The sequence below is a fragment of the Sus scrofa genome, chromosome 18 (genome assembly GCF_000003025.6).
Source record: "Sus scrofa isolate TJ Tabasco breed Duroc chromosome 18, Sscrofa11.1, whole genome shotgun sequence".
Taxonomy (NCBI): Eukaryota; Metazoa; Chordata; class Mammalia; order Artiodactyla; family Suidae; genus Sus; species Sus scrofa.
Window position 1 is genome coordinate 42,076,770 of NC_010460.4, and position 15,763 is coordinate 42,092,532.

General features: G+C 58.2%; 1 long non-coding RNA gene across 1 annotated transcript; it reads left to right on the top strand.

Moving 5' to 3' along the window:
• LOC106508225 lies at positions 37–11,533 on the top strand. The gene is made up of 4 exons (XR_002340503.1): positions 37–1,334; positions 4,038–4,157; positions 8,058–8,247; positions 10,314–11,533. It is a non-coding gene; the product is annotated as an uncharacterized LOC106508225 (long non-coding RNA).

Below are 15,763 nucleotides of genomic sequence, written 5' to 3' on the forward strand. Positions count from 1 at the left end.
TCCCTTCCTCCTCTCTCCCCTCCCTCCCTCTCTCCCTCCGCCCTCAGCCCTGCCCAGCTCGAGGAGGCAGGCAGGAGGCAGCGTTTCTCTAATAGGCTTTGAGAAATTCCTCCAAGTTGGCCCCACTCAGGGGGCCAGAGAAATCCAGGTGTCCCTGCCCTGTGTGCAAAGCGCAGGGGGTGCCCGAGGGCAAAGCCAGGCGCTCCGGATGGGGCGGGTGAGCGGCTAGGTTCAGCAGGTGGACGTTGCCCTCCTAGAGGCGGGCACCATGACCCTGCTGGTCTGCCATCCCCATCCAACCCCAGAGAGGCCTGAGTCTGGAGTCCACAGGTCCAGGGGTCCCCAGCGGCAGTCTGCGCCTCCCATACCTGGCCACTAAATGTCACCATAGGAATGTCCCAGAACCCTCAGACCACCGGCCAGGCCTCAGTTGATGGGGACACAGAGGCATCAGGGGGTACAGAGAGCTCATCTACAGACCACCCCCCACTCTGTGGTCCAGGGCAGGCCTGAGACAGGCTAGGATGCTCCCTACTCTGATTTGAGCGAATGATCTTGCGGCAGCTGGGGAAGATGAGGGCAGGCAAGGACTTTCCTCTCGAAGCCTATGAAGCTGGTGGACCACTGGGGAGACAGGAGGAAGGGCAACCTGACCGGAAAGCCCCGGAGGGAAAGGGGAGGAGAGAAAGGGGGAAGAGAGGTGGGAGCACGAAAGGGAGAGGAAGAGACACCGGGGCCCAGAGGGGAAGAGGCAAAGGAGGCAACGAGAGGCAGAGAGACAGAGGGAGGAGGAAGGACAGTGGGATGTGGAATCAGCCGAAGCAGAAGTGAAAGGAACAGATCCCCAAACAGTGATAGGGAGACACTGGGGACTGAGAAGGAGAGACAGAGACAGCACAAAGCGCGAAAGACCACTGGAAAGAGGGGACACAGGACTGGACCCAGAGGTGAGAATCCAGAAGAGCAAGAGGAGAGAGCAGAGGGGAAAGGGGAGGGACCGGACACTGCCTGGGGCAGGGGGAGGGAAGAGGCAGCTCTAAAGACCATGCCCGCCCCCCACCCCGCCCCATAGTCCAGCCTTGCGCCAAAGCCAGAGGCCCAGCGGCAGCCAGTGAACTGAGCAGGAACCTGGACTCCTGGGCCGGAGGCTGGTCAGGAACCCCAGGCCCAGGCCACCAGGCTGCTGCAGTGCGTCTGCGGGGAAGAGGAGCCAGGCAGGGCCCTGGGGGCAAAGCTGCCCCAGGAGGGAGGGGCCTCCCTGGTCCTCTCCTCCGGTCTCCTGCCAGCCTCATCACAGCCCTACTGGAGAAGGCGGGCTTCTCCCCATTTCACAGGTGGGAAACTGAGGCCCAGTGAGCGGAAGGACTTCTCTGAATTGTGTGTGTGCCAGGGCAGGCATGAGCACACGGGTCCTGTTCAGGGGCCATCTGCAGAAGACGATGCCAGCCCCCAATGGCCTCCCTCCTGCCCGGCTGCAGCGCCCCAGGTCTGCCGATGAACCCCCAGGGATCAGCTTGGTGTCTGCTGGGAGCAGGAGGCCCGCTGGGGTGGAGCGGAGGGAGCTGCGTCCACCTAAGTGCACCTAAGTGTCTATAAGTACAGGATGGAGTGGACGTGAGGCAGGGAGTCAGTATGGTGGCCCAGAAGCCTTCAGCTGGGGGTAACTGGTGCCTTATTAACTATCCGGGAGAGGGAGCTGGCCCTGCTGAGCTATTTCCCAGAACCTGCTCCACATCCATCACTCTGGGCAGGGCTGGCTCAGCTCTCTGCCCCCGCCTCCCCCTGGGAGTGTCCTCCCACCCTGGCCCCGTGGCCTGGCACAACCATGCCCCATGGTCAAGGGTTTTGCAGACAGTTCAAGGCCTCTGACCAGCGCTCCCTGCACCTGGCCAGGAGCCCCTCACTCTCCGGCTTTGGAGGTTGGTCCTGCTTCCCCTCCGACCAGGCTCTGAGGGCGGGGCTGGGGTGCCCTCAGGGTGGGCTCTTCTGGAGCAGGACCTTTCCCTGCAGGCCCCAGGCTCCGTGTCCACCAAGGGACGTACATGTCGGCCTCCCCCTTCCCCTGGGTCTCCTGATCCTGCTGGAGGCCCTCTGGTCCTGCCTCTGCTTGGCGCAGGGACAAGTTCTGGCACTTGTAGCTACTGGGACCCAGCCAGGAGGGCTTGAGGAAGGCAACAGGGGGAGAGCGGCACCAGGCCCACAAGGGTCTCTAGACTCAGGCAGGTATGGGGGTGCAGCACCCCAGAAACAGGACTGGATCCACGCAGCAGAGGACACGCCATGTGCTACTACGTGTGAGGAAGCACATCATCTAGGAAGTCCCAATTTATCCAACAAATAATTACTTAGCAGGTGTCCTGTGCCAAACACCATGCTGGCACTGGGGAGACAGCTACGAACCAGATGGCCCAGCTCCTTGTCCTCCTGAAGCCTTCATTCTAGCACATGAGCCTGCGGGCTCTGACCCAGTGTGTGACAGTGTGGTGTGCATGTGTGTGCGTGCATATTTGTCAGAGGCCCATGTCCTTCTGGAGCAGGGCAGGAGATGGGGGACGCAGGGGTTATAACAAAGCACTTGAGCCCAGGAGTTTCTACTGTGGCTCAGCGGTAACAAACTTGACTGGTACCCATGAGGATGTGGGTTCGAGCCCCAGCCTTGCTCAGTGGGTTAAGCATCCAGCATTGCTGTGAGCTGTGGTATAGTTTGCAGACAAGGCTGGGATCCCCTGCTGCTGTGGCTGTGGTGTAGGCTGGCAACCGTAGCTCCGTTTCGACCCCTAGCTTGGGAACTTCCATATGCCGTGGCTGCGGCCCTAAAAAAAACAGAAAACAAAAAGCAAAAACAAAGCACTTGTGCCCAGGTCAGTTAGGCACCCACCAACCTCAGGACGATATAAGGGTCCTCAGGGCAACAGCCCCCACCCCTGTGTCTCCTGGCCCCTCTCCCAGGCCAGCATGGCATCTGCCTTAAATGCCACCATTATGGTTCCATTCCTTTGGATGAAGGCATTGCCATCACCAGGAGGCGCCATCAGAATGCAGCCATCTCCAGGATAACGCCCACCTCATTTGCCTGCCATTTCCCATAATGCAAAAGGACCTCTGTGGCCATGACCTGACCATTTCAATGGGGAAGTGGGAGTCACAGACCCCCAAAAGCCTCAAACCCCTCCACTTCCTTCCTCCTGGTCTGCCACGAATCCAGACCAACCAGGGAAGGAAAGAAGGAAACAGCCTTTGTCTTAAGGGTGCATCGTCACTGCAACCCTAGGAGCCTCAGATGGTAAGAGATTTGCTAAGGAACAGAAAAGCTGCGATCAGAACTCGGGATCCCCAGTTTGGTTCTCTGCCCACCTATCAGGAAGGGCCCCAATGGACCTGGTTACCAGATGGAACCCCATTTCTTTAATTGTCTTTTTTGGAATGGCCACACCTGCAGCATACGTAAGTTCCGAGCGGCAGCCACACAAGATCCTCTAACTCACCAGGCTGGGGATCAAACATGTACCTCTGCAGTGACCCCGAGCCCCTGCTGTTGGATTCTTAGCCCACTGTGTCACAGCAAGAACTCCTGGAAACCCCATTTCTGCTGGCCCAGGAACAAGTATAAAAGCTGTGGAAGCTGGCCCAGAGGCACCAGGCGGGTGAGGGTAGGAGACAGACCATCTTCAACTTCCCCATGTAATCGGGGTGGGGTGAGGGCCAGTGGGGAAGGGAACATCGGGCTATTAGACAGCACACAGAGAGGCTAGGAGAGGCCAGAGCTATCCCGGCGGCCCCACCAGCCTGGGAACTTGGGCTCAGGGGAGGGCACCACTTCCACTCAGCACCCCCTCCAGTGTGGCCTGACGTGGCAGGCTCCTAGTCCCTCCCATGGGCAGGGCTGTGGCCCCCGCCTCCGGAGCCCACAGGCCTGGGCCGGGCTAAATTGGGGGGCTCCCCCCATCCCCAGCTCCCGAGGCGGGGCTGGAGGCCACTCAGGCCCCGGGCACTGTCTGGCCCGGTTGGAGCAACAGTCTCAGCAAACGCTTTTCCAGATGTGCCTTATTCCTGACGTGCCTGCAAGACCCACATTCCAGTCAGAGCTGGCTGTTCCCAGGACCATCTGGACCCAGTTGCCACCGGATCCAGTGGGAGAACCTCAGCTGTGTCCAGAGGTGGGTGCACAGAGCATCACCTGCTGGCCAAGGATGCTGACCTGGGGCTGTGGGCGGAGAAGACACCCAGGGGCGGGGCTGCGGCCCGCACTCCCTTAGCCAGCAGCTTCTGTGGAGCGCGGGGCAGAGGGACTGAGGGGAATGGACCCTCCCTTCTGGGCGGCAGGGATTTCCCACCCAAAGGCTGCATTATGGGGAACAATGACTTCATTCCCTCCGGAGGCCTGCCGGCGGGGGGGGGGGGGGGGGGGGATGGAGTTTGGGCCGGAGGAAGGAGACTCAGAGAGGCCCCGACCATAGGCTTAGCAGCAGCTTGGATGAATCTCCTCAAATCCCTCAGGCTTCTCTGAATCCTGGCAGGGAGCACTGACGGAGGGCGGGATACAGGACAAAGTGCCCCAGGGGCTGGGAGAGGGCGGTAAAGAACCAACGAGCTCCCCCTCCCAGAGAATCCCCTGGCCCTCCCAGCACTGCCTCTCAACAGGGCACTAGCTACCATCCCGCTCTGACCTTGAGCTGGGCCCACCAGCCTGGGCTCTCGGCCACCCAGATGGGGCCTGGCCCCTACCAGTGCCTGGGAGGCCTGGGCTGAAGCTTTGGCATCAGTGCAGAGTCATCGTTCCTATGAGGCATGGCCGTTCACTCCGAGGGGAGAGGAGGCCCAGAGCCCAGACACCAAAAAGGAGACAAACCTGGGCCCTGTCCTCACGGCTCTCCACTCACCACCCCTTCCCAGCCCCAGACAAGGGCCTGGGCTCCCCCACCGCCAGGCTCACTGTCCCCAGACTTTTGCACGCACACTCCTCCTCCTACCCAGGCGCCCTCCTCTGAGCCCCCCTCCACAGCTGCACCCACAGCCTCCGCGGTGAGCTCACCCCAGCCGGGGCTGACCCCTGTTGACCCCATGGAGTGAGGCTAGCTTAGGGCCTGGGTCTTCCCCTTCCCTGTCCACTGTGCCCCCAGCAGAGCTGAGCACGAGGCCGGGCGTGGCAGGGATGATCTTGGAACCCTCTGCTGTCTGACTGTCTGACTTCCTGAGATACAAGTACCCACCCCTCAAGGCATGTGAATTTCTCCCTGGCTGACAGATAACTCCTGGCCATTGAGGCGTCACTCGATCCCCCTTAAATCAAAACCGGATTTAGCGGCCACCAGTGATTCACCAGAGGTGGAACAATTTAGTAATTTTCTAAACTACTGCCTCCCATTCATTCTCCTCGCCCTGCCCTCCCCTCAGGCTTGCCTGCCCTGAGCGATGGAACAGTGTCTATCCTATTTCTGGAAAGCGGGATTTTCTATTTTGATGTTTTAGCAACCTTCCATCAAGAGCAATCCCTCACTTGAAGCCACAGAGAAGGGGCCAAAGAGATAAGGTGGGACAGTTGCCCCTGCCTGGCTTGGGGATTCCGTCTGGGCTCCCAGGCCTGAAATGAAGGTGCCTTGAGGACACAGGGCTGCCCCCGCCCCACCCCCTAGTCTGCTGGGACTGGAGGAGGTCCTCCAAGACTGGGTGAGGTCACGTTTTCCCCAGCCCTGCCCTGTGGGCAAGGAGGCCCTGCTGGGCCCAGAGGGCTGCATCTCTCACTTCTAGAAAATGCTGGTGGTGGCCTTGGTCTCAAGCTGCTACCCCTCCCTCTCGGGAGGGAGAAGAGCAGAACAGGGGACTCCACTGAGAGCAGCTGCAGTGATCGTGGGTCTGGGACAGCTGGGAACTTTGCAGGGCCAGAGTGTCGCTGGTTCTTTCCAGCAGCTGTGGGAGCAGGTACTGCCCTGGTGCTGCCTGGCACTCGCTATGGGCCCTATAGTGGGACTGCCCTGGTGCTGGAGGTACCAGAGCTTTAGGGAAATTCCTCTTTCACTGTTTTCTGCTGTTCTCAACCCCCTCACCACTGGCATTAATGTATTTGTCTTTATAGCTCCCTAGTTATAAATTTTCATTTTTAGTATTTTTTTATGGAGGAAGGGGCCTACAAAGCAAAAGAACCCAGGGCCTTCAAAAATCATAATGTGGGAAGTTCCCTGTGGCACAGAGGGTCAAGGATCTGCCACTGCAACTGTGGTGCAGGTTGAAACTGTGGTTCGGGTTCGATCCCTGGCCTGGGAACTTCATGCTTCTGATGCGGCCAAAAAAAGATCATAATGTGGCCTGGGGCCATCATGGCCACCGCCATGGCCAAGGGTAGTACTCTGAGGGGCCAGAAACGGCACCGTCAGACTGACACCTCCAACACGGAAGGTGTATTCCTGGGCTGAGCTGTGTCCCCTACCCTCTCCTCCTTGCGCATTAACCAGCCTTCTCACCTGCCCTGCCTAGTCACACCTGGCGCGGTGCCACAACACAGGCCAGGTTGTCCCTTCCTTCTCTCCTGAAGTGAATGGGCTTGAGTGCATGTGCATACACACACACACACACACATGTAAACACATACACACGTAAACACATACACTTGGACACTACACATGGGCACACATGCATGTACGTGCAATGCACACTCATTGATGTGCATCCACAAAACATGTGTGGCATGCACGCAAACGCATGTGCATACCCAAACACACACCCCCGCAAGTCCACACACATCCTCGCCTGCACACGCAGCAAACGCAGAGTAAAGATACGCATTGTGGCCATGAACCCCTGCACCTCCGAAACCCTGTGGCCTGTACAATGTGGCCTCTGTTGGCTGTACCCGGAGCCCTGGGACCTCTGCACAGTCTCTGTGGCACCTCTGAGCGCTCCCAGCTGTGGCCGCCCGTGCTGTTCATAATCCAGGGGCCTCCAGGAGGGAAGGAGTGTGGGCAAGAGGAGTGCAGTGGCGCATGTCCCTGACACCATGCTCTGGGTTTCCTCTCCTGGGGAGACTCTATCTATTGCTATGTGTGTCCTAGTCTCTGCTTCTCTCCAGATGGGACCCACCGTGCAAACCCTGGGTGGGGATGGGGAACGGGTCTGACCCAGCTCTCTGCTCACAGCCAGGTGGGGAGCAGGCTCAGTGTGCAGGGTAGCTCAGGAAAGTTCTCAAAAGCTAATGGAACCAGCCATCTGCCAGCCCACCAGCCAGAGTTGGGGCGGGGGGTGCGCTGGGCACCCACAGAGCAGGAATGGTCAGGCCAAGTATGGGACCCCTCCCCGCTTTCACTCCTTGGCTTCCTAGGACGTGGTGAGTCTAGGAGGGTGGGAGGGAGTAAGCAGGGCCGCCCTTGTCCCCAACCACCAGAGACCCCTCCCTCTGAGATCCAGTCTGGGGATTCTATTCATGTGAAGCCAACATTCCTGGAGCCCACGGGGCCAGCAAGATCATCTCACACAGGCGGATCGCTGTCTTGCCTAATGAGAAAATGATGACATGGCCCCCCACCCTGGGCCCCTGGGTGCACAGTCCCCAGGGCTGGCAGCTTCACCACCCACCCCACACATACCTCCTGCTTTGTGCTGTTATTCTACAGGTATGCCTGTCAGTCCGAGGAAGTCAACTCCCAGGGTGCCTGTGAGTCCCCCCTCCAGGGCCCTCTTGTCATCTGTCTTGTCACCAGAACTGGACACCTCTGAATACCTGAGTATCAGATCATTGGAACAGGAGGGTCTTCAGGTTATTAAGACGCTATTGCACGAAGGCAAACTGAGGCCACAGGTTAAAGTGGCTTTCCCAATGTCATACACAGTGACCTGGTCTCAATTTAGCCCTTCCCCCACTGTCAGAGGGGCAGTCAGGAGGGCAGGGGGGCCAGGAAGGCCTTGCTACTTGACAGAAGCAGGACTCTCTGCCCCCGCCACCCTCTTCGGGGGCTGACATCACTGGGACCGCTAAGAGCTAGGGCCAGAGGGGATGGGGCTTCAGTGCCTCAAACTCAGGAACAGCCCAGGTCCCTTCATGTCAATCCTGCCTCTGCCCCGGCCAGGTTCAGGTCTGAAGGAAGAGAACTCTCATGCTGGCAGCAGGCTGGGAACACGTGAGAGGTCCTCCTCCAAGCCCTCTGCATCTGGGAGCCAGAACGCCAGAAAGTGGCCATTTTTTGAGTCAGCGTAGGAAGAAGGAGCCTCCAGGCCTGGAGCAACTGCCTGCCTGCATCTCCCGCTCATCTCCACCCTGTGAGTCTCAGCACAGACGGGCAGAGGAGGAAACCTAGACCCTGGGTTGGCAGGCTTACTGCGGGGGCCCAGACACAAAAACAAGGAAGGCAGTGGGAGAGGAGCCCAGGCAAGGTTATGAGCTGGAGGGAAGAGAGTGATCCGTGAGGGCAGAAGTCCTAGAAGCCTTCCTGGAGAAGGAGGACTTGGAATCATAGGCCCTTGGGCTCTGAAGGGATCACGAAGGTTGCCTAAAATTGTGTATCATCAGATCCAGGAAGGGATCCTTAATACCATCCCTGCCAGGGGACCATGCTCTTCTCTGTGGGTGCTTTGCCCCCTGGGAACCTGTCACCTGTTCACTGTGGGCCAGCTCCTATGGTTAGCGAGTCGCTCTTTATATGTCATTTCCCAGCAGTGCTGCCCCCTTTCCTTCCACAGGCCTTCCGAGCCACAGGCCAAGAGTACGCTCCCCACCCCCTGACCACTGACAGCTCTTTAGATCAGAAGAGGGGGCATAAAGACAATTTTCCAAGGGCTGCCATTTCTCAGAGGGCCATTCCCACGTTTCACATGCCCTCTGTGCTTCTGCTTCATCCTGGTGGCAGTGGGGGGCCCAAGCCCAGCAAAGTTACACCAGGACAATTCCATTATCCTGGGAGTGGCCAGGAGCAGCTGCTGATGAGAGTCCACTTTGTACGAAGGCAACCTTAGTCCAGAAGGGAGCAGACAGTTGGTCCCTGGAGGGCCCGTCTCCTGGGCACATACCTACCACCTGCCTCATCCTACAGAGGATTGTCCAACAGGGCTCCCGTCTCTGACCCTGCCAGAAAGCAGAACTAAGAACCAAAATCCAGAGCCAGGGCTGGTCTGAATGGGTGGGGTCAGGCTTGGGCAGGGCTGCAGCGGAGATAAATTTCTTTGGTAGAGAAATCAGGGTGGGAAAGGGGAGATTCAATACTAGTCTTACTGCATATACATTTTAAATCCGTTCCTGGCATTTGAGGATTCCACCAGTGCTTCTCAGACTTTAATGTGAACGAGAGTGCCCTAGGCGCCTTATTCAAATGCAGATTCTGATTCAGTAGGTCCGGGTGGGGCCCAAGATTCTGCATTTCCAGCAGGTTTCCAGGTGATGCCAATGCTGCGGGTCTCACGACCGATGGTCTCTGGACTTTGAGCAGCAAGGGGCTGAATTACCAAAACAAACAAACAAAAAAACTCCTGATCACAATCTAGTTAAAAAACAAACAAACACACACAGAAAGGAAGGTAGCTTCTCATGATGTGGGAGAGAAGAGACTGCAATTGAGTATCACATTCCATCTGAGCTTCCTGGAAGCCATAGCAAAAAGGAAAGAAATGTTTACCAACTCTGACTCTGTAATAACAGAGACAGCTGTCTGTAATCAGGAAAAAGTCCTTCCCCTGATTCTGGCTGCCCAGGGAATGGATGAAGTAGATCTTACCACCAGGATATTTGAGAAACAGGCCATGTTTTAGGGGCACTGTGGGCCTTTCCATGAGAAGGACTGAGCCTAGGCACCTCCGTGGGGTGCATCCCTGACAGACTCACAGTGTAGATAACACAGTGCCCCTTGTGCCCAGCCTGGGTCAGCACCACGGTCAACGCCCATAGGAGAGGCCATCCTTCCTCTGCCTACCAGCTCAGACACTAGTTGGCTCCAGGGCCCCTGAAAAAGAGGGAATCCTAAAGCTCTGATGCTTCACCGCGCAGTCCTGAGAGCTCAGGAGAGGGCAGCTAAGGCCCGGGCCTGAGCCTCAGGAAGGGCTGAGATGGATCTGTGGGCAGTGTGAGAGCCTCACCTCTTCCCAATAATCAGGAAAGGCTTCCTGGAGGGGACAGGGCAGACAAACGTGTTTATGTGAAGGAAGGGAGGTGGTGGTGGAGGGGGAAGTCTGAGCAGAAGGAGGGATGGGATGGGGGCTTCCAGCCCTGGCAGAGGTGGGGAGGTTCCCCACTGCTGGCTGAGAGCCTCGGAGGGGCACTGGCAGAGGTGGGGTGGCGCAGTGCCCCGCCCCACCCCGCCCAGGACAAACTGCGTGAGTCTACCTTCTCTTCACAGCCTGGATCTCTGTTTCCCATCCTGGCTGGTGCAGAGGCAGAGGCCTGGGCCCTGCCTGCTCATGGAGCGCCAGTGTGGGCGGGAGCTGAGGATGAGTGAGGAGCTCGGACAGTTAGGCCTCTGAATGTGACGATGGACACGACCCCAGCAGGACAGGGGAGAGAGACTTGGTCAGCCTTCCGCCTAAAGCCTTAGGAAGTCCCGGCCCCAGGCCAAGGTCCTTCGCTCATAAACAGGTGTGTTCCTGTGAAAGGCCAGCCCGAGAGGTCACCTTGGCCTAAAGGGAGGTCGGGGAGAGCACAGTGGGGTCACCTGGGGTCTGGGCTCCCAGCCTGCCTTACTCACGCCTTCCCAGGGTGAGCCGGGATACACCCTCTCTTCCCAGCCTCCATTGTGATGGTGCAGGACCCTGACGACTTCCCAGAAAAGGAAATGGAAAATCTGTAGATAAATAAAGCCAAGGTGTGTCTGCGTTGGCAGGGAAGAAAGAAAAAAGCGCTTGGCATTTTCTGTGGTTGCCAAAGCTGTCAGGGCTGGGGGGGGCAATAGGAAGTGGGGTTCGCAGGGGATGGTGGGGCTGGACGGCTGCTCCCACTGGGACTAGCCAGGGTCAAACGGGGGCTCTGACCCATCCTTCTCTCCATGTTGCTCGAGGGGAGAAGTCTGAAGCATGAGTGGAAGGAAAGGCTGGGCTCCCACACAATCGCTTATGGGTATAGAACGCAGGACACCTGCAGATGTTTCTAGAGCCCCTAAAGTCTCAGGCCTGGGCTGGTGACTGGGAGGAAGCGAGGGAAGATAGAAGGGGTTTCAGGGAGCCTCACCATCTGCTCTGCTTGATCTTCCAGGAGGCAGGAGAGAGCAAAGAGAAAGGCTTGGCACCTGCCATCTGTCAGCCTAGGGCCTGGCGATGCCTTGATGTTCTGAGACTCCCATTTCCTTATGTGGACGTGGGAGGTTTGAGGAGACACCCACCAGATGCCGCCCACGGTGGCTGCTGCTGGAGCCCTCGGGGCTCTGGAGTGGTCACTGTGGGGTATGTGGGCCCCACTTCCAGGGGCCCCTTCATCCCATAGCCTCATTTCACAGATGGGGGACCAAAGCCCAGAGCAGGGAGAGAGGGCCTTAAGGGTACAACCAGAGAAGAAGACGTTTCTCTATCTAACGCTGGAGCAGCTGCGCAGCCGGTAAGAGCTGGGCAAAGGAGAGGACGCTCTGCCCTCTGGAGGTGGGCTGCGAAAGGGCGGGGGCGGGGGCGGGGTCAATGCATAGACTGAGGGCCATTGGCCTTGCTGTCTCAGCTTCCACGTGGTCACTCTTCTCCACTCTCAGTGAGTCAGACCCGCCTCAACTCCTGTGCCCTCCCATCCAGCTCCCAGTAAAGAGCCGGCATCTTCTGGGCCTAAATTGGGTGCTAGGCTCTGTTCCAGGCACTGCCCACTAACTCCTCACACCAACCTTCAGAGGCATGGGGTGTGAGTATTCCCATTTTATAGGCAGGGGAACTGAGGCTCAGAGAAGTTTTTATCTCGATTGCTTGTTTTAGTAACTTAGGTGACACAACAGAGACAGTGGAGGTAAGATCCAAACCCAGGCAAGTCAGGCTGCCCAGGTCCCTTTCTCACAGCACACACCCCACGGTGTTGCAGCACAGATCCCCCAAACCTGGAGAGAGAAGAGCGGACAGATGGACTTGGGCCTTCTGACCTGCAGGTCCAGGAGAGCCAGGGCCCCACTCGGCAGACAGGGAGGAAGTGTGCACCTCGGACCAGAGGCTGGGAGCTCTCTGCCTTCCTGTCTGAGCAATTCCTGGTCCTCAGGAGATGAAGTTTCCAGAATGCCCACTGACACCCCAAGTGGCCAGAGCTAGGGGTTTCAAACTCTGCAAACACAGATGGGGTGATGCCAAGGTCCTTCCCATGGGCAGAGGCCCTCCCCAAGGCCAAGGGGCTGAGAACCATCCTGCCAGACTGGCTGTCTTCCATGTGCACTTGGAGGTGGCCAGGCCCAAGGGAGCCGGCCAGTCCCGTCCAGCTGGCCCAAGGTCACCAACAGCTTTAAAAACAATGGGCAGTGGGTCCAGCCGTGGCTGGGGCCAGAACAAAAGCCTGGGCACTTCCTCTCATTGAGGCCCCCTCCTTCATGGTTTGCCAAGGCAGGAGACGGAGGAAGCCTTCATTAGGAGGTAGGGATGTTTTGCAAAGACTGTTCCCGGGAGAGCTGCAGCGCCAATGCCGACTGGGGAGCAGACGGAGGGAACAGCTACTCAAGGCCAAGATCTGGCTGCCAGGAAGCAAGAGGGAGAGAGCCCTTGACTCCAGGCCCATGGGGTCCCACCTGGCTGGCAGGCTGCGTCACTGAAACACAGGCCATCAACCACCTGCTCCTCCTCTCCATGGCCCTAGCTCAGAAGGCGGCATCTGTTCTCTGAGCCCCCCACACTGTTGTCCTGTCAGTTTTCCAAAGGAGCTTGGATCCACTACTGCCCTGGTCTGAAACCCTACATGGCTCCCCCGTGCTCACAGAGGCAGCTCAAGCTCTACCTGCCAGCCACCCAGGGCTCCCCAGGCGCCTAGCTCCCGGCAGCTCCGCCCGCCTCGAGTGCCTCTGCACCTCCTGCTCCCTCCTCTCTCCTCCCCTCCTTCAGGGTCAGGCTTCAATCCTCCCTCTCCAAGAGGCCTCCTTGGCTATTCCCATGCATACGAGTCCCCTCCTTTGAGCCCTACGCCCCCAATAAAATCCAAGAATCTGAGCCCAAGAGTTTGGAAAACAGGGTGTTAGATGGATCGATAATGGAACAATCTTTCCTTAGATTAAGGTTCCCACACACAAGTTGTCTGTTGACACAACTGTCCTGATGTAATTATTAATAGCACCCCCCCCCCAGGTTCTGCCCCTGAGCTGGGGTGGGGGAGGGGTGAGGCAGAGGCAGAAGAGGTCAGTGTCCCAAGTGCTCCTAGAGCTGACTCTGGGTGCCCCAGCAGGGCACGGGGAGAGGGAGCTGGGTGTGTATCCCCCAGGGTTCCACTCTGCGGGGAGGCAGGACTTGGCTGAGCCTCACAGATGGCTGTGGGCCTTAAAACACAACTTGCCTGATAAACACCCAGGATTGCTCTTATCAGAGGCCACAGGAAAGGCGCCAAGTTTAATCTCAAAACCACACCCAACTCAACGGTTTGGAGAACTCAGGAGAGCGCCTTTCCACCAGACACCCAGTGACTGGGGCTTTATGCCTGGAGGAGGGGCAGGGGTGAAGGAGGGAGCAAGTGTGGGCTGCGGAGGGGCCTCTTCCAAGAGGGGATTGTGTCCTGGGCTTCATTTCCCAGGATGGCACTGGTACGGGTCGGTGGGCTGGGGGCGGACAGGGACGTAGGAGCCCCGGGCCAAGGATAAGGAAACACAGCACGTGGCAGAGGGGTGTGTGCGTGTGCATGTGCGTGTGCATGTGTGTGTGTGTGTACATGGTAACAGGGGAAACCTGTAGTGACCCACACCTACCCCCTAGGTTCTGGGCTTGTGGGAGGGCAACTGATCAGTGCGCTCAGAGGGTGGGGCTGGTGTTTTCAGCTGAGTAATCCAGGAGGGCTTCCTAAAGGAGGAAGTTTAGAGACAGGCCTTGAGGGATGGGCAGAATTTGTTGCACAGACATGGAGGGGGCCAGAGGGCAGGGACCCAGGTGCAGCAGAGATCCCTGGTGAAAACCTCGGGCAGCGAGGGGCTCACCGGAAGGCCGCTGCTCTGGTCTGGGGTGGGGAGTGCAGGGAGCTTGAGAAGGGAGCAGGGCAGACAGAATCAGAGGCAGATTGGAATCACCGCCTGCCACGGCCTCCGCATCAGATGTAGTCCCTTCTCGGTGGTCTGGTCTCTAAGAGACCCTGTGAAGGAGCATCCCAGGAGGGCGCTAAGCAAGGATCACTCTGGTCGCTTTCGCCATGTGTAAGGAGCAGCCCTTCAGTGACCTCCTGAGGAGCAGGATGGGTGTGGACACAGCAATGGAGCATCACAAAAGGGAGGTGGTCCGGAGGAGAGGTGGGAAGGCCGAGCGGGATGGCTGAGCGCCTGGCCAGCGGGCTTGGGCTCCCTTCTCGTGTGCTGCTGGTCGGCTGGAGCAGCGTCCCCAGTGCCCCCCAGGCAGCCTGCCTGCCCACTCGCCCGCCCACTGCCAGCCCACCCCTCGACCTGCATTAAGCAATCTCCATTACCGCAGATGCCTGGCATTTTTGCCTGGTAATTACAGCTCCCGCAGCCCCGGAGGATTAGGGCATGATTAAGGAGTAGGGAGGAGACAAGTACCTGCAAAGAGACCTAGAGCCTCCCTGCCTCCTGTAAGTTCCGGGATCCCAGAAGGGCTGGATGGCCAGTGAGGATTGTCCACGGGGCCTCGGGTAGCAAAGGCCATCAGCGCTGTACCTCCATTCCTTCCTCACCTCTCTGAAGGTACCGCCCTCCTTGGGAGCGCACTGTAGCCCCTCAGTGTGGCCCCCCGCCTCCGCCCCCACACACTGTCCTGCCAAGAGAAAACACGGAGCAATCCTGTCCTCCCGAGGCCCGTCTGAGGTCTTCACCTACTTGGCCTCTGCCCCTAACCCTCAGGGCCTCCCACTCTCAGCTCACCCCCCAAAGACGTCAGAGACTTTGATGGTCTCTTGGTTCTCACAGTTCCTTTCACTGGGAGTGATCTTCCATCTTATTCTCCACTTGTCCAAACCCTGCTGGTCCTTCAAGCTCCAGGAGCCTCTTCGAGATCCCACGCTGGAAATATTAAGAACAGACACCAAATCCTTGTGACCTGCAGGCCCCAGTCCATGTGCTCACCGTGTAGTAACTTGTCTCATCTTCATTACAACCTTAGGAGGGGCTCATTTTACCGAGGCGGAAACTGAGGTCCAGAGAGCTTAGGTCAAGTGGTCACAACCACACAGGCAGGGAGCAGTGAGTCGGGACTAAACTCAGGCCCTCTGGTCACCGGGCAGTTGTTTCCTGGTATGTCTATGTGGCACCGCTCTTGCTCGTCCCCTCAGTACTTCTTCATTCTGAGGACACTTCTGAGTTTCCACACTATCACCCCACAAATCGCAAGCTCTAGGGCAGAACTTCTAAGACGTGTCCCTCACCACTCCCAGGCCTCCCAGAAGCCTGGGCCCCCCTGCTGCCCCCTCCTCTGCCACTGATACCTCCAATGGACAAGGCCCCAGCCTCCGCCTCTGAGTTCCCTTCCGGCTCAGACATGGAGAACCCGGGGAGCAGTTAGGTGGGATCTGGACACAACCTGGCCTCCGGATATTCCATAAGGTCCCTCTGAGCCCTGACCCAGCCCTGACCTCCAGGGGACCTGTGCAGTTCTTCTGGAAACTGCTCTTCTTTCCTGTGCCACCACCATGTAGAACTTACAGAGAGAGGGGCTCAAATGGTTCTGCCAAAGTTGGCCCATCACACCCTCCATCCATGGG